This window comes from Sceloporus occidentalis, unplaced genomic scaffold, assembly GCF_023333645.1.
Source record: "Sceloporus occidentalis isolate IW3139 unplaced genomic scaffold, rSceOcc1.0.p SCAF_96, whole genome shotgun sequence".
Classification (NCBI taxonomy): domain Eukaryota; kingdom Metazoa; phylum Chordata; class Lepidosauria; order Squamata; family Phrynosomatidae; genus Sceloporus; species Sceloporus occidentalis.
The window spans coordinates 1,547,619-1,567,416 of NW_028317076.1; the positions used below are offsets into that span (position 1 = coordinate 1,547,619).

At 36.5% G+C, this 19,798-nt stretch overlaps 1 pseudogene; it reads right to left on the reverse strand.

The window, feature by feature from the left end:
• Window positions 1-521: 521 nt before the first annotated feature.
• Window positions 522-17,265, reverse strand: LOC149284255 (zinc finger protein 462-like; annotated as a pseudogene).
• Window positions 17,266-19,798: the final 2,533 nt, after the last annotated feature.

Genomic DNA, 19,798 nt, shown 5'->3' on the forward strand with positions numbered 1-19,798 from the left:
AGCAGGATGGTTTGTCTTTTATTCATTCTGAAATATTTGTTCATTATCTTGCTCAACTTTCGACCACCAGGAAAAAGTAGTACAAACAATGTAGAGAATTCCCTTATGTAATTTTGAGGTACTAGGAATCTGGTGACTGCTGAATGAAGAGCATGAGTTTCAAGCTCCTGTAATCGTCTATAGAGCAACTGCACGAGAATTTCATATTAAAAATGTATAAAGATGTCCAAAAATGGTTTCTATTGAATTCTATGAGTCCCAGGGAAAAACCAAAGAACAGTTTTGTTCACTGAAGTAATAGTCCTCCTGTTAATCCTAAATGAACGAAGCTTGAAAACGAAAACAATTAGTAGTGATGTCCTGGAGTGACTAATTTCTTATTTAAATATTGTACTTTATACAAACTCATACAAGTACCAGTGCTTGGGAAAAATAGATGTTAAAGGTCCTAAAAAGCAGCTTTTTTTCTTGAAATGTGTCCAATCGTTCAAGTAAGTACTCATTATATTGCCAGAAATTATTTATTCCTTTTTGGTCTCCACTTTTTCTGAAATGGTTAGGTTTTTAAAACTAGAAGTTTTCGTTTGCTGGCAATAATCTCCTAGTCTCTCTTCTGTCTTTTCCACTTTGTTCACGTAGTCCATCTGGCTCTCCTCAACATTGTCTTCTTGCTTTCGGTTCTCTTCAATTTCTTTAGGGTTTTCACTTATGGTCCTGTGAAATGAAAGACAACACAAAATCAATGCCTTGTTGTGTGCAACAAAATGACATATATATTGCATACTGAATACTCAATGTTTACCCGATCTGTCTAGAATGCTTTTTATAAATCATGGAACAAAGTCTTCCTTTGCTGTAACTAAGGTAAAAAAAATGATTTCCTAAATGAATTCCTAAAAATGCCAACAGAGCAGATATAGGTCTTGTATTAAAAGGTTTAATTAGTTGCTTCTTTTTGAGGGTGGGGGCTGGCAGGTTGTTCTTCAGCTGCTATGCACCTCAAACTGCCAGTGTGATCTAGAAACTTGTGCCAATAGCTAACTGAGCATCATGGCCTTAAAACAGCTGAGGTTATGTAATATCATGTTAAGTACTTCTATTTGGATTGGGGATGGAATATATATTAAGAATAAAAAGCACCCTGCAAAATGCAAGCTTACATGCCATGTCGCAACACATGCCGTTCCCATTCTGAGTCTTGCGTAAAGGTTCTTCCACAAAACTCACATCGAAAACGTTTTTCTGGTGTGGCAACCTTGATGTCAGGAAAGGGCACAGTGTCTAATAAAAGGGGAAAAAATAGGCTAAAATACAATAGGAAATGTACAGTATCTTACTATGGGTTTCATTTAAATATTTAAACTTGTTATTGACACTGTACTTTGTGATAGGCACATGATCCACTGCACTTTGGCTTCCATTGTAAACGGTTAGGTAAGTTTACACCACTTACATTAAGCATACCTTCTTATTTATGTTGCCTATCAGGTAAATTCAAGCATGTTTTCCAGTTTTCAGATTTGGATATTGCTAAGGTCAACAAACATGCACAAACACTGCATATCTAGAGCAGACTGTTGGCACAAACCTTCAGACTTGAAGCCAGTTTCCTCTTCATCACTGCTTGAAGTCTCTGTTTTATCTTTCATTTGTTCTAACTGATCCAAGTTCACAAGTCCAACCAGTTCAAAATTACGAGATACCTACAATAAAAAAGATCATGAGTCTACAAAGGGTGTTGTAGCCAATATGCACACTTTCTCTTTGTTGGTATCTATTATGTGTGCTTAATTAACAGCAAGACTGTGGTGGTACCTGGTTGATAGTGGGTTCCAAATAAAGCGGTACCCCACCACAGAAAAAGAAAAAAGAAACTTGGACATGGTTATGTTTTTCTTCAACAATCTTTACTACAACGACATAGTGCATACCTTATGTTCCTCTCTGAGATGGCTGTCTAGCTCTTCTGATTGCTTGCTTTCATAGTAGCATAGTTGGCATTTGTAGGGTTTCAGCTCATTGTGCTTCTCTATGTGTTGTTGTAAGCTTTCATCACTGGAGCAGGTAAAGGTGCATTTATCACATCGGAACACAACTCCCTGCAGTTGTTTAGATAACTTAGAGCGGCAGACTTCTATTGGGACGACTCTTTCTTCTGCAATCAAATAAATAAAAACATTTAAAACTGAACGCATATCATTTTCCTCGTACTAAGAGACATTTCTTTCTTCAGATAATGCTGCTATTATTATTTTCTACTAATGTGGGGTCTAAGATAAGTACCATATTAAAAACACCTGCACATTAGACAATTTTAGTCAAAATTACAGACCTGTGGTATAGATTGTGTAAATATATTCTATTTTTTTTTTTTTTTAAACAAAATACATTTTGATGTGGTAATTTACAAGATCACAAATAAAGTGTCTGTTTTTGGGTACTGTTGTACTTCAAATGTCTGGCCATAACTGAAAATGTAACCTGCTCACCTATTGTTTTAAACCCAGTAGCAATAATTAAATGCTTATACATGGGAGGTACCTTTTTAATTCATTTTCGCTGCCGTTATTGTAATTTTTATAAAATGGGCACTGGTTTATAGTATTGTTAGACTATGATAAGATTTACACAGCAATGTGTAAATGTGTTTTGATGTCATTAACAGGTTGATTTTATTTGCAGGGCGCTTCCATTTGGGATTGTAAAACACACATGGAGCTATATAATCATCCTATTGTATTAAGCATTCTTTCCAAAGAAGATGCATCCAAAAAGTTAGACGATAGATGACCACTATGGAACAAAAAAAAATAAAAAATAAAAGACAGCAGGCAACTGCAAATGACTATTGGAATTCCTGTGCTAATCGATAGCTGTATTGCCTAAAACTAATTTAGTGGTAACATCAATAAATGCACTTGATGAGATCACATAAAAAAAAAAGGTGGTGTATTTTACACTCTTCTAAAACAGAGACCACAAATATTAAAATTTAAGAATATATCTTCAACATGTATGGATAGCTGAAGTTAATGGCAATAAACTGAAAAGGGCTCTATAATTTTTTATGTGTCATAACAATGCCAGGTCAAACACCTAGAATCATCCAAACATCATATAGTATACAACAGAAGTTACTCTGTTACTGCACCGTGACAACCTAATACACAGAAGACATTACATAAACACAAGGGATCTTGATAGTATATTGCAGTTTGAAAGCTGATCCTACATTGACTAAAAATAGCAGTGACCTCCAGAGAGGGTACACAGACAATAAAACAAGAAAGCTTTCAGATTTCTGGAAACTGGTAATAGGTAGATTGGTATTCACATATAAAAATGATTTCATCTATGGCTTTTTATATTTCTAATAGAAGGCCCACCTTCCAGATAGGGACAAGTATAACAAGGGTAAAATTATCAATATTTTTTCAATGATATAGCCACCTTTCTTGGAAGTTATTATACACATATACAGTAATGTTGAAAGGTTTTAAGCAGGTGTAAGGTAGGAATGCTTTGAAAAATGCAAGAGTTAATAATTATTTTGCCTTCAAAACAGCATAAATTATTCTAGTTTTTTTTTTTGGGAACATAGCGAATAGGTTGTCCCAAGCATCCAGAAGAACTAACCACAGTTCTTCTTTGGATTTAGGCAGCCTCAGTTGATTCTCTCTATTCATCTAATCCCAGACAGACTCGATGTAGAGATCAGGGCTCTGTGGGGGCCATACCATCACTTCCAAAACTTTTTCTTTATGCGAACACTAAGTGTTAATAACTTTGACTGTATGTATTGGGTCATTGTCATGCTGCAGAATACATTTGGGACTAATCAGATGCCTCCCTGATGGTACTGCATGATGGGAAAATATCTGCCTATACTTCTCAGCATTGAGAATACTGTTAATTCTGGCCAAATCCTAAACTCTGATTGCAGAAATGAAGCCTCACACTTGCAAGGAACCTCCACCACACTGCACTGCTCTCTGCAAAAAAAAAACCCAAAAATCATTCTTGTACTGCTCTCCAGCCCTTTGGTGAACAAACGACCTTCTGCTACAGCCAAATATTTTAAACTGGCTCATCAGACCACCGTACCGGCTGCCATTTTTCTGCACCCCAGTTCCTATAAACAGTTATGTCTTTGTTTCCACGTTGGAGGTATGGCTTTTTGCAGCAAGTCTTCAATGAAGACCACTTCTGACCAGAATTTTCCAGACAGCATCTAGGTGTACCAGTGTCCTACCGTTTTCTACCAATGCTGAGCTGATGGCACTGCAGGTCCGATTGATAAGGGAAGCAAGTATGATGTGTCTTTCATCTGCTGCACTAAACATCCTGACAGACCACTATGTCTACGATCCTCAACAGTGCTCATTTCTTTGTGCTTTTTCAAAAGAGCTTAGACAGAACATCTGGAAACCATTGTCTGCTTTAACATTTCTGCCTGGGAGAGACCTTGCCGATTGTGTCTTGTTGCGGATGCTCAGTCTTGCCATATTTGTATGACTTGACATTAAACTCTCCAGCAACCTCACCTTGTTACTGAGTTTGGTTGTTCATCACCCATTTTTATTCCTCCTACACAGCTGTCCCTATTTCAGTTAATGACTGTTTCAACCTACATATTAAATTGATGATCATTAGCACCTGTCTGGTATAATTGTATGCAGCACTCAGTGCCCCCATGACTTAAAACTGGGTTAAGCCACATTTAGAATCAACAACTGCAATCTAATTAGGTCTAGGTTACGTATGAAACTTTGACATAGCCAACCCACAACTTTACCTTTCTTATTCTGTTACCAATCTCTTGTAAACTTTGTGTTATTTGGGGTGATATTTTACTGTGTGACCAACAGAGCTTCAGCTTTAGTTGATAAAAGAATGAGTTGACTTTCACCTATATAATTCCCTAATATGAAGCAGCATCTGTCCATGTACTGATGCATCACAGCATTTCCAAACCATGAAACTGCCACCATCATTTTTGACCACAGTTATGAGATTCTCAATGTGTAATGCAGTTTTGATTTCTGTCCAACATGATAGGGCCCACATAACCCAAGGTCCAATTTTGACCCATCTAGTCAGAGAATGTTGTTCTCTGATTTTTGGCAGACTTGAACGCCACTATTGTTCCAGACTTTCTTCATCTGGTCATTATGATGGACAATGGTTCAGTAGAGCCCCACAATCTTAGAGTAACAATTTCCAAACTCTTACAGATCAACAGAAAAGTGGCATAATATGGCATTGGAACAATGCATGTGGACAAAACCCAATGGATTTTAAGTACCAACATTACATTTATATTGGGCAGGATTTTATAGCAAACACATGTATCAGATTCCCTCTATATATTCTTGCAATACACAGACTAATTTGACCACAAACAATGTGAAAAAAGCAGTTTCAAGCTGATTTTCATGTAACTATTCCAGGTGATAATGTGCTTCAGCATTTAATTATTCAAGAATTACCTACCACGGAAGATGAACCATGCCCTTAAATTTGACTACGTAGCACTATAATCCCTGGAATTTATTTTTGCATAGAGGCTAGTATGCAAGGCACACCAGAATCTGTAGTTAAACCTTAGAGGGAAAATGCACAAGGTACAGGCCATTGATAACTACAGATCAGGATTTCATGAAACAAGATCAACAGGTATGTTGTATCACTGTACAATAAGTAGGAACACATTATAAGGAAACAATTACGAAATTACCTCTGTGTAGGACAATATGATCAATCATGTTGTGTTTATATTTTGTGTGGTACAGGCAGAGTGGACAACGAAGGTCTTTAGGTCCTTCCTTGGGGGTTCCGGAATGTCCAGATTCAACATGCATAGTAAAAGCAGACCTGCAAGAAAGAGTGTTTGAATATCATGGCATCATGCCAAATCAACTAGACAGATATATATCATATTTTTTTTTTTTTAATAAAAACGAAAAACTGTTAAAAGTCGAAGTGAAGCATTGTGCCATATGACAACATTTTAGCTTTGCACTGCTAAACTGTACATATCAAAATGTCACATCCTGGTGGAATGATTTACATGCACATTGAGAAAGAGAGAGAAAAAAGACCTGACTGTATACAACAAAATTTTATTTTGTATTACGTACTTAAAGCATGTATAAAAAGTGCAATCTTTGCACTTAAAAAGTTTCTTTCCTCCGTGCTTATCTCGGTAGTGACGACGAATGCTTTGAATGTATCCAGATGAAAATTCACAGAATTCACAGTTGAGGACCGCTTCCTGTTTCAGCTCGGCTGAAGTGTTGACCACAGGAAGAGGCACAGGGCTATTGTTGCTGTTATTTTTAGCTAGAGCAGCCGACTGGTAATGATTGAGTTGCTGCTGAACATCTGGTGGCTCAGAATATGAAGACTCTGTGGAAGAGGACAAAAGACAGGTCATATACTGCAGTAACACCTATAGAGTAACATAAGCGTTTACCACTTTTATAGGACTTAAAAATGGTTCCAAAAATCCAAAACTAACATACATCTACCTTAGTATTCTTAGATTATGAAAAACAACACTTTTTATGTAGATATAAAAAAGTGTTTCAAATTAAAATTAAACGGAAAGCTGCTGAAGTCAAGCAACAAATGCATATGGAGCATTAAAAGGTACTGATGGTTTTGGTCTATTAGCGAGCAGTTATTTATTCTTGCTACACTTCCTTTAATTACTCATGTCCAACCTAAGTTGTGTTCTTGAGCAACTTTTCTACGAAGCACAGAATAAAACAACTCTTCAAAGAAAGGTAAATGCTTTCTTGAATGTGATCAGATTCTGTGAAAATATGCCTACAATCATTCCCCAATCTTTAAGTTTTATATTCAGGCTGAAGAAGCGCAAATCAAGGTTGTGTTATTTAAATCTATCAGCTGACTTCTTATATATCTAGGTTATATATACTATCATGTTTTTATGTAATTATTAGCGTTATGAATATTATTAACACAACAATAGGGTGTTTATTGCAATGAGTGAATCCAGATCTACCACTGATCATACACTCTTTAGAAAACAATGTGTTCTTTCAGTTTCAAGCTTTGCACAAAACTAGCTACAAACTGTATTTGGATGAAGTAACATCCATTTTAATCTCAAGTTTCTTTTGCAATTGTGATTGTCCACAAAGTCTTCCAAGAATAGTTACTTTTGATAATATGATTAAGGGAAACAGAACACATATATCCCATATTTATGAATGTAGAGTATAACCTTTTAAACAGGTCATTGACCTGAAACTTTTCCATAGGAAAAAGTTCTATGACTTGCCTCTACCACAAGAATGAACAATTGGCAATAGCCAATCTTGGTCTTTGGATAGTGTGGTTATACAAGACAGGCCATGATTATAACAACTATTGTTTCATAAGGTATAATTAAATGAAAAGATAATGAAAAGGAAGTAGAAGATAAGAACAATGCAACAACACTGAAAAAGTATACCTTGCATATGTACTAACTCTTTTGGATTTGCAAAGAAACCTTACTATTAAGAGCAATTAAACCAAACTAAAGCAGAAATGTTTTGAAGATGAACACTCCAAGTACCTTAAAAAGTATTATGGAGTCAGGGGCTCCTTAAAAATGTGTTCTACTAAAGAGACAATGCTCTTTTAAAATGTAGACTCTTTAAAAGCCTTAATTATCTGGGTCAACCAGGATAAAAATCCCTTATCTCAATTTCATTTATTTATTTATTAACTCCTCTTCTCTACATATTCTTTACAATGACTTCTGCATTTCAACAAAGTATTTTTAAGCTGGTTGTAAATGGTAGTCAAGCTAGCACAGTCACTCTTTACTCCTATAACATGTGCTTCCTGTTTTTGGTAATTGAATGCTCATGGTTAAATGGAACATTCTGGAAAGGTCATCCAACTTAGTGTCTTGGCTTTCTCCTCATTCTGCAGTATTACATTCCTTGAGCGTGACATTAATATAAAACACAGATATATTTTTATGACATTGATCTTCTTCACACAAGGACAAGGAGTTTTTCCTTGAGAAAATATCACAAGTGTAGCTTCAAACCAGTTCAACCAGTTCTCTCTCACAGACCAAAGAAACAAAGATTGTAGATGTCCAAAAACATAAGCTGGGGTGGGCAAAGGAAACTTATGACAGAACCATTATGACCCCTTTAAAAAAAACCTCAAATAGACTACTTAAGCAGCATTATTGTCCGGTTAAATGCATACTAGTAGACAGGCAAAAAGAGACTGAAAGTAACACATTCAAATGCTATGCTCTTCTCTCAAATATATGGAACATGACTAATTTAGCCTGGGTTTTAAGTGTTATAGGCTTGATAGTTAGAGTGGTTGGACTAGATGCCAAGACAAAAGGCAAAGTTACACAATGCAGGAATATTTCTGTGTTTGCTCAAAGAAAACATGGAATATGTGCAACACAGTATATTATTGGCAGTTTTACAAGTAGATAAAATCCTGAACTCAACGGTCATACAGGAAAAAAGTAGAAGTTAGATGTAGCAGAAACAATTACAGTTAAAGACTGAAACTTAAAGGGTGGTGAGTGCAGCACCCAAGTTAAAATGATTGATACAGAAAATGGTGGTGTAAGATAACCCTCAACATTATCTTCTTTGCCACACAATTTTCACAGTTTGAGTGCATGTTGAATTGAATATTTAAAAATCCATGTTCAGTTTATCCAGTCACCTATGTATGTTTGTTTGCCACACAAACTCAAATACCTTTAATAAGATACATAAGAAGCTTAATAAATAATGGCTTATTTCTGCCACCACTTTTACTTAACACCAAAATGTTTCATGTGCATTATATTCAAATTAAGCTCAAATTACTTTTGTGTAAATATTTCTGACTATATGCACTCTAACATTGCCACAAATATGAATTAATGCCTCTTGAATTATTTATGCAGCTGACTGTTATAATACCTTATAAGATATCCAACTTAAGTGTATTTGGCTCTATTAACCCAAGAGAAACTTTAGTTGAAGTTGATATATTTTGATTGAGCAAACATTAAAAAGGTGTACATTTACATACGTTTTCGATACTTCCGAAGTCGTCTTCTGAAGAGACATTTACAAAATATACAAGGTATTGGTGAACAACATTTTATGACTACCAATTTTATTCCTCTGCACGAAAAACAATTTCAATTACAAAGAAAAATATAGCATATCTCTAGATATACAAGATAAAAGAACCAATGTCCAAGACATATTTCTTTGTATTTACTATTATAACTGATGATTTCCTTTAACAATTTCCTGCATGCAAAGAAATATTTTGTACAATTTACAACGCAATTAGTGCGTACAATGCTTAACATAGAAAAAGCGCCATTTTTCGGGAACCTAGTTTTAGTTCTAATTTAATCAGGGATTCTAAAGAGTCCCCATTTTTTAGAGTAGGAATTACACTAGGCTTCTCCACCCTCTGTAATTGTGTTATCACTGTTGTATGCAATATCTGGGAACAAAATACGCTGTAGATGTAGAATTGTGAAGTTCATTTAAAATTCCAGGCGCATTAGAAATATCGAGTACTAATCTCCCTCTCCGTATGTAACACTTTCCAGTTTACTAGTTTGTTTTTCATGAAAACCTTGCGCCTTATTTGTGAACAAAACAATTTATAATTTCTTAAGGCTGCTTGAGGATAGTCCCCTAACAGAGAACTAATTAAAATCACATCCTTCCTTCCTACATAGTCTTTGCATGCCCTAGAAAAGTTCTAGAAAGTAAAATGGATACTGACACTTCAATCATGACTGTACCTCTTTCAACAGTATAAAAGGCTGAATTGCCTATTTTACGCCAAACACATTTAAACGTCAACATGATTTACTTAGGAAATGACTAATCTGTAGTTACCTTGGTTACACCTGCATAATATTCAAAAATATTTTTTAAATGTCCAATGCAAGGAGGACATAAAGCATATATGAAAAAAATGGAAATAAGCTGATGGTATAAACCAAAGGCTCACTTAGACGCTCTTTTTTTTGTTAGTTTTATCCTGCAGAACAGTGGTATAACAAGACTCCCTGAAATCCTGGCATGGAGGTCAAAGGCTGAAGGTAAACACACATTGTTATGGCAGCTCACAGGCAGTGTTGCAAAACAGGCCATTTTAAACTGGATACACACAAGAATATTAGACCCTGCTAGACCAAGTGTGATAACAGTGTAGTAACAGTGACAGAAACGAATTAGGTTTAGGCACACGGTAATCAGGAGCAATCAATTTCACATGGCAGACAAGACCATCACCATTTCACTGGTTCTGCCTTAAGAAAAAGTACCTTGCAATGCTATATCTTTAGAAATTATATTATAGTATGATGATAACAAAGGACCAGATTATATTGAAAGCTACATTAAGCGGGGGAACATTATTTTACCTTCCATACCAGTTTCCTTTCCAATCCGCGAGGACTGCTTGGCTCTCGGGATTGTCTGAACAATGGTGCGCAGTCGGGGCAAAGTTAACATCTTTCCGTGAACTTTTAAAGAGTGATCTTTCAGTAGACTGATTGTCATAGTGGAAAATGGACAAGAGGAGCATTTGTAGGCATGATCCCCTGAAAATGACATGAGGAAAAGGTGTCAGCTATTTAAGACTTAACTTCACTTCTTAAAAAATAATATTAAGATTTAACGGAACATTTTATTAGTTTCTGCTGATGCAAGTAATATTAGGGTAAAAAGATGAGCATCAGACTTCCTATGTAAAATATCTAGCTGGTGGAACTCACACTACCACTGCTTTACGGTGACAGAAAAGATCAGAGTTCTTCCTATTAGCCTTAGATCATGCTGTTTCAGAGACATGATTTTTAGTTGATGCTAGTCAGTCATCTCTTTGAGTAACAAGAAAGTAGGTCAGCAGAACACACTTTCTAAATAAAAAGGGATTGGTATTCATGTTTTAGTTTTAAATCTGGAGGAATTTCCTAAACAATATATATATTTATTTTTTTTTAAACACAGCTCTTCACGATGTAGAATTATAATTAATAATAATGAATTATCAAACAACTCACCCCCATGAGCCTTAATAATGTGTGTCTTCAGTCGGCTATTATAGGAAGATTTGAAAGGGCACAGTTTGCACCTGAATGGTTTATGATGCCCATGATGAGTCTGGATGTGGCGGTCCAAACTAATAATAGAAAAAGGAAGGAATTAGTATGCGAATCCCTTTTTTTTTTAAATTGTACAGTGACTACATGGTACAGAGAACTATACATTTACAAGCATTGTGCAGGGCGTGCGATACTGTACTCCAAGAAACAACACGGGCATAATTACACTTACATTACATACATTAACAAAGCATAGTACACCTGATATGAACGGTAATTTGTGCTATGTGTAGGGAAGAGACAGTTCCTCTAAATGAATGATCACCTTTTTTCAATTGTGAGGCAGACCTGTGTTCTTGTAAAGTATTGCATTGATAAATGCATTAAAGTGAAAATACCAAAAATAGACACTTTTCACAAATATAAAAACTGATATTTTTATATTGGCTAACTTATTATATATTGTTATATTTTGTCCTAAAGATGCAACTAAATGCAGCATTAGACTCATTATTCATAGCAATACTAAATACCTTAACCCTCCACAAAATGTTCTTAATTTTGGAAAAAACTTTTATGCGACATAAGGAAAACAATTGTCATGCGACACAAAGCCAGGCACTGATAGGTTGTTACGACAGATACCGACAATAGTTTCTGTATTTTAATATGACTAAACAAAGGTTTACTTGCATAGCATGCAAGAGTGCTTGCACTTTCCCAACTCCATACTAATATTTTAGAAAACAAACCACTGAGGTCTTTGATAGGAGTTGCAAACTTGCACAGGTCAAAAAAGTAAAAGAAAAACAAAAAAAAACAAAAAACAAATGCAAACATTTACTTGTGTCTGAAGGCAGAGACAAAGGAGCAGAACTGGCAGCTGTATTTGTCTTCTCGAGTAAACAGTGCCAGTGCCAAGTGACTTCTCTCATGGGAACGGAGACCTTGCATTGACATTAAAACACGATCACATTGGGTACAAGGATAGCCTCCGGGTCTTGATTGTTCCTCCTGATTGGGCTCTTTTGCTTCTCTTTCCACAGCTCCTTCTGCTACGGATGCATTTGAACTATCAGGTTCTTTGTCAACATCATCATTCAGATCAGTGATATCGTCCACGTCATCCTTTTAAAAATATACAAGAAAATTATAAACTAAATGCTAAAGCATATGCTTTCTTTTATAAGTCAACTCTCACATTCCAATTACCCCTATCCTAGTTGTTACTCATAAATAGAACAGATTAACAATGATTTTCCATTTTAATTGGCCATGAATCTAAAAATTATCTCTGTTAATTCTGTAATGATGTGCGAGGGAGCTGCCATCATGCAGAATTTATATTGCATACGATAACATATTGGAACATAAATATTTAGGATTCACTTGCTGGACATCATCATCATCCGTAAAATACTTGAATCCGGAAATATGCTGATTGGTGGTTTTCCTGCAGGCTTTTGGATGTCCAGAAATGATAATCAAAGACAACCACTTGCAATCTGACCATATCCAATGCAAAAATGTTACTCTTTTTTTTAAACAGTCATTTACCTTGAAGTCAGGAGGGACATTGCCATACTGGACATGTTTACGGAGATGATTACAGATGGCACGGAGTGTTGGATGGACTTCCACACAGAATTTACACTTGTAGCCAACAACTACCTTTTCCTTCTGGGGTTTAGGCAGCCCCTCCTGGCCAGTCTGTAACCACAAACAAATGCAAAATGTTCCATAGAATTCTAAATATTTTCCATATCTTAACATGTTTTAACCAAGTTAAAGTCTAAAAGACTGTCTATGCAACACATGTAAATGTACTAACAAACTAACATCGGTAGCCTTTTTTTTTTTTTTTTTAAGTACATATTTCAGTTTCAGGAAAAACTTTTTTTTTTTTTTTAATTTAGAGAAGCCAAAACATCTATTACAAACAGACATAAAAAGGTGGCAACAGATTTTTACAAGGGTGCCTTTGTGGCAGAATTCATACTATTAATAAAAGTCACTTATCCTAGCTACCAACACAATATAAATGGACAATGTAGGCATGGGCGTTACTGAAAACCAAGGGACGATTTTAAAACTGTATACAATTGTTGATACACAAAGTAAATAAACATATAATCTTTACAGCTAAATATCCACATGTTATTTAACAATTCTGTCTTGATATGAAAGAATAATGTACTAGAGGCCCTACACAATTCTAAATGCCTAGAATTGGGGTAGAGAATAAAAAAAAACATACAATAGATCCTTACCTTATCAGGTTTACCATCTGCAAGAGCAGTCTCTGTGCTTTTTTGCTTGTTCATAAGCTGCTTCCGTCTTTCCTGGCGTTTTGCACGTTTCTGAAAGTCTTCTATGTGAGAATTCAAGTGCAAGGTCAGCTCAGTTACACTGTTCAGCTTGCTGCCACAATGCTTGCATTGATATGTGGTGGTAGAGGATCTTGTGCCAGTAGTGCCCAAAATGGAGAAGTCCCTCTTTATGTCCTTACTGTGGTGGTCTGTATAATGCATGCACAGCAGCTCAGGAGTACTAAATGAGAGTTTAAAGCATTTTATACACCTAAATGGAAGCAATTCAGGTTCTGGAGGCTCAGGCTCTTCAACTGGTGCTTCAGGTTCAAGCTTGGCTTCACCAGAACTTTGGCATTCATTTTCTTCCGCATACACAGCTGTAAAGTAACAACCGAGCTTGCTGGCATTTTGCTTTTTGGGAATAACACCTGGATGGCGTTTCATATAATGGGAAACAATACCTTTTTTGCTGAAGGACTGAAAAGGACAGAGAGAACATTTTTTTCTTTCCACTGCTTTCTTTAATTCATCACTCAGTTCTGGAGAGTCGTCTTTAGGAGGGGTGGGAATGATAACTTTATTGGGCTTGTCAGTAACCGTTCTGGATGCAGCTAAACAATGGGTGTAATATGCATCAATATCATGCCGCTTCTGGTAGTGGGCAGCAAGGCCTTTGCGAATTGGATTTGTATATGCACAAAGTGCGCATTTGAATAAATTGTTTTTTCCTTCTGGTTGAGCTCGAACATTGTTATGTTTGATGCGATAGTGTCGTGCTATCCCTTTTCTGGTAGAGCAGAAGTATTTACATAACTGGCACCTAAAGACAGTATGGGAAGGGACATGGTTATGTTTAAAACTTGTTTCATCAGGGACCTCTCCAGGCTCCAGAGTAACAACAGTCTGAGGTGGGTGATCATCAGAAAGGGTCTCTGGGTCCCCTGAACAACTGTCTCTTGGGGAGGATTGTGAGAGTATGTCAGGTTCCGGTTGGTCGTGATATTTTTCATAATGGATTTTTAACTTTTCAAGGGTCCCGTGGAAGTAAGGGCATATTTTGCATCTGTAAGCACCATACCCTTGCTTAAAGATGCGATTATGCTCTTCTGCATCATTCTGAGACATTTCAGAAGGCGGTTCCACGTCATGTACAAAATCTTCAGCAGTGACTTTTATGGTAGGATGACGTTTTTGATAGTGAGTGAGGACTCCGTGAATTCGAGTGTTTATATAAGGACAGTGCCTGCATTTATACACAGCTCCATGGTTAATGTCTGTGTCCTGTGCAAAATCAGCAGCTTTCACCTTCATACCAGGATGTTTTTTGCCATAGTGTGTAAGAAGGCCATGTAGGTTATTGTATTCAGATTGACAGACTGCGCATTGATATGGCGAAGAAGATAATGCAGAGTGACCAGTTGACTGTAAGCTTTTTTCTTGCAATAAATTAGATTCATCCCCACTGTCCAATTGTGGCTCAGTGTTGGTTACAGGGTTCTGTATTGACTGAATATGGGACAAAATAGAATCTTCTGCATTTGCCTTGTCCGAAGCATCTTTTTCTTTTATTATGTCAAGTAGTATTGATTCATCCCCTTTTAGTGCCCAAGGGTGAAAGGCTTGATAGTGATTAGTTATATCCCATATAGAGGGTCCCTCAAAACTACAGTCTCTACATTTATAGGATTTGGAGTCTGATGCAGCTTGTGCAACATTTTCTGGACCTGCACATAACTTAGTAGCCATGTAGGTATAATCCACATAATGTTCAGGGTGTCTTCTTTGGTAATGTTCAAGCAAACCGCTTGGTTCTGGATGGGAATAGATACACCATTCACAGTGATAACCAGCTTCTATGAAGCCATCTAAAAAGGCCCATTTCAATATTGAAGTAACTGTTGCCTTCAAATTAGGATGATCTTTTTTCATATGTTTTCTTAGAGCATACACATAAGGAGTTGAATATGAACACTGTCTACACCTGAGACTTCGAAGTTTTGTTTTTTCATTATCAGCAGCTGAAGGTGCTAAATTTGTGTTTGTGTCAAGCTTCTTTTGCCCCTGATCACAAAGGCTCCTAATGGCAGCTGTATGCTGTCTAATTACATCTGCGTTTACTTTAAAATCCCTATGTTTCTTTTGATAATGAATAAGAACGCCTTTAACAGTCTGATTCCCATAATCACAGTGCTGACAGAAAAACATCTCATTTTCTCGAGGTTGTAATGTGCTCTTCTTTGCATTCTGGGTAGTAGCTGGTTTTGTTGAATGTGTGCTTTGTTGGGAATCAGAATTTATCATCCCAGCGGCTGTTGGAGGTGCCTGTCTAATGTACTTTGCAGTGACTTTAATTTCAGGATGTCGTTTTTGATAGTGAACTAATACGCCAACAACTGATCGATTGGTATATGAGCAGTGCTTGCAAAAGTATATTTCAGGATTAAATTCTTGGTTTGGTGTAGTCACATTAGAGGGAGAAGGTGTTATGGAAGAGCCTCCATCAAATGCCAGCTGTGACATTGCAGATCCACTGTCAACAGAGACAATACGCATTGTTTTTTGAATCCTAAAGTAGGAAGCCTTTTCATCCGGATGTTTTTTCTGATAATGAACTAGGACAGAATGCATGTTTGGACTTGCAAAATTACATACATCGCAGTCATAAACTACCACATTATTAACTGAAGGTGGTGCCTTTTGATTTTCATTTTCTGATGCAAAGGACTTTGTGGCATTTTTGTTTAAAGATGCAGTGGTGCTAGCACCTTGCCCCGATGGAGTAGATGTGGCCATGCTTTTAGGTGCAGAATTCAAGATTTCCCTCAATGTCTGTGATTCAGAAGATAATTCATCTTGACGTTCAACGACATAACTGGAAAATATCATTGCATTGTTGATTTTAACGGTTGGATGCATTCTTTGGTAATGTGGCATCAAGCTTCGAACATTTGGACTTGTGTAAGAACAAAAGCGACACCGATATATCAGATCAGATTGGTCAAAATTGAGAACATTCATTGCCTCTGGGTGATGCTCAGCATAATGTTGCTGCAAGTCATCAAAATTATTGTAGTCAATATAGCATTCTAGGCATCTGTATACTGCACTGTGATCATTTGGATCCAAAATATATCGAAAACTAAACTTTATATATGGATGCATCCTCTGATAATGAGTACTAACACTCCTTGCAGATTTGTTGCTAAAGTCACAGTGCTTACAGTAGTATAATCTTCCAGACTCCTCATTATATTCAGAACTTTCATTCAGTTGGTCATTTTCACCAAACAAACCAGACTGATTAGATACTAATGCGTGAGAGTCTTGGTCTTTGAGGACCACAGACTGGTAGTAATAATCATCATCATCATCTGACAGAGTCAACTCAATTTCTGCGCCATTGGATGCTGAATAATTTTGCTGAATATTTCTGAAGTTCATGCTCTTCTGGGTAGAATTTGCATCCTTGTTCCAGATCTGCTGAAGGGTATATGCATTTTCTGACTCCATTATTGGTTCGGACATATCATCTTCTTTGTCTAGCTCTACTTCTATCTCCACTTCATTCTCCTCATCATCTTCCACATTAATGACAGAATCCTCTTCCTGCTGTTTACTCTGATTAATTTTGCTCTGCAGATTGCTCGCAATTTCATCAATCCTTGTTCTTTTTTTCCCAGGTGACAAGTCTAAAGGAAAGTCAGTTGAACTTTTTCGAGATGTCTTTGCCACAAAATTATTTTTAGAAGATAATCCCAATATGGACGTCTGGCTCTTCCTAACCATATTGGAATTGGAATCTGGTTCACTGTCCTGTGTCTGCCTCACCATATTACTATCAGACTTAGGCATATTGTCACAAAAGGAATGTTTGTGTTGTTGATGAACACGTAGACCCTTTAGAGTAGTAGTAGAATAACTGCACATGGTGCATTTGTAAGGATACTGTTGGGTAGAATCAGTCATAAATATAGATTTTCTCCCATTGATATTACTACTATCAAAACTTTCATTTAAGGATGAAGGCATACTATCATTGAATGTGCCTAGTGTATCCCACTCAGGTGATGCACCAGAATGACATTGTTTATGTGCACCAAGCCTTAAAGGGCTTTTGCATGAAAATGGACATTCATCACACTTGTATACAGCAGTCTTCCCAGATAGGTGAATGTTTTCAATATGCCGAGAGATGCTCCGTCGATGCATTGTAAGAAACGGGCAGAAAGGACACTGAAATCTGTTCATGTACCTTCTAAATGGAATTCCCTTTGTTTCTAGTAATTTGTTGTTTTCTGAACCCAACAATGGCTCTCCAGACATTCCTGAACCATGATGATCCAGTGAGCTTAAACCATTTTCACTATCCAGCTCAATATACTCTTCATCTGAACTAGAATCGTTTAGCATTGCAGTATCATCCATTTCCGGTGGAACATTAGACTTGTCTGAAAACCCATACGGTGACCTATCTGACATGTTCATGAGGCCTGTATTTGGAGAAGGCTTTGGCTTAATTGGAACATATGACATGGGTGGATATTTGGGAGCACCCCCTCTAGGTAGTACATTATTGACAGGGCCTCTATAGCTCTGAACATTAGCATTAGGGAGATCATGTGACCCTAAGTTCAGTGGCATAAAGCTGGTGCTAGGACTTGAACCAAGTGAAGTTTTATTTTGTAACTCTGACATGTTCATGCCATCTTGCCGTAAGCTTGACAGTATCTTGACCATCCCACGATGTTTTTTCATCATATGATCACACCAGCGTTCCCTTCGGGGTGTCTGATAGCTACACCATTCACAACAAAAGTTACCCCTAGACTTTGTTAGGGGCTTCACCATTGATTCAAGAATACTACGTTCTACTACTTCTGCGGGAAGTTCCTTATAAGTTTCTTGAACTGTCACAGGAACAGCTTGTGAGGTTGTAGGTGAAGTCTCTTTTAGGCTATTCTTATGATACATTTTTTGATGCTTGATTATTCTTGCTCTTCGGGGTGACTTGTAAGTACAAAACTGGCAGGAGAAAACCTTTCCAAAGCCATCGTGCATCATAATATTATAGTTCATAGATCCAGGGGTTGAATTTGTTCCATGACCATGAACCTTTCTGGTGTGTTCCACAAGTAGATTTTTAGATCTGAAATAACGAACACAAAACTTGCACTGGAAAAATTTGTTGGTCGGCTTTGAGCTTCCCATTGCAGATTGACCAAATAAAGTTGCATTATGGCCATAATATGAAGTTTGAACTTGAGGAACACCCTGGTCTGAAATCACAAAGCAAATAACTAGGTAAGTATAAAAAAAGTTTATCTATATAAAATAAACACTGTTTCATTTCAGGATATATAAAATTACATGAATTCTTTGCCAAACTACACAAAAAACAAAAGGTTTTACAGATCTAGTGTATAATTGTAAACAGGCAAAATACAAATGAAAGTACATATAAACATTTAGAACTGGAGTTGTTTTGGTTTACTTCCTGTATGGAATGATAGATATGGGTCTTGAATAAAAATCAACCCACCATGAGTTTCTTCTGTTGCAACAAATTCATCTTTAACTGAAGAGAACACACCTTCTGACTGGTTGCTGGAATTTGTACCCACTGATCTACTCTGACTAGAACCTTCTTCCGTTACATCTGTGGGTTGCAAAAATGCAGTATGTACATCTTGAATGTGAGCCTTTAGTTCATCATAGGACTGGGCTCTAAAGTCGCAACCATCACACTGCAGAACCTCCATGGTCAGATAATGATTTTACATTAGGGAATTCTGAAACAGAAAGGAGATAAAACATTGGGTTATATAGAGAAAAATGCAAAGGCAAAATGAACCAAAGATATGTGAACTCAAGGATGATTTGATATAGTTATTTCCATGATTAAATAAAACTATTCCCATTAATTTTATTACCTACATAAAAAACTATAATGAGTACGATATGACCATTGGAATATTCATAGCTAGATATAATAATGTATCTAGCTATGACCATTGGAATATTCATAGCTAGATACATTATTATATAAATTGTATATCAATAACATCTACATCGTTGATTGAACCAGAGCAATAATTCTGATCCTTTTATGCAATCCTTAGCCAGTTTTATTTCTGAGAAACATTAAATCCAAATCAAAAAAACCCAGTGTATTATATATTCTGCAATTCTAGTTAAGACCCTCTATTTAGAGTACTTAATATATTAATGCCTTGGAAAAGTATAAGATGTACATGGATGCAAATGGAAACCGAGGGAACCACCATGTTGGTGGATACACCCTGGAGGAAAACATTGCAGGTCGGCATAGACATGTATTTATTTGTGTCTTATCTTCCAGTCTTTT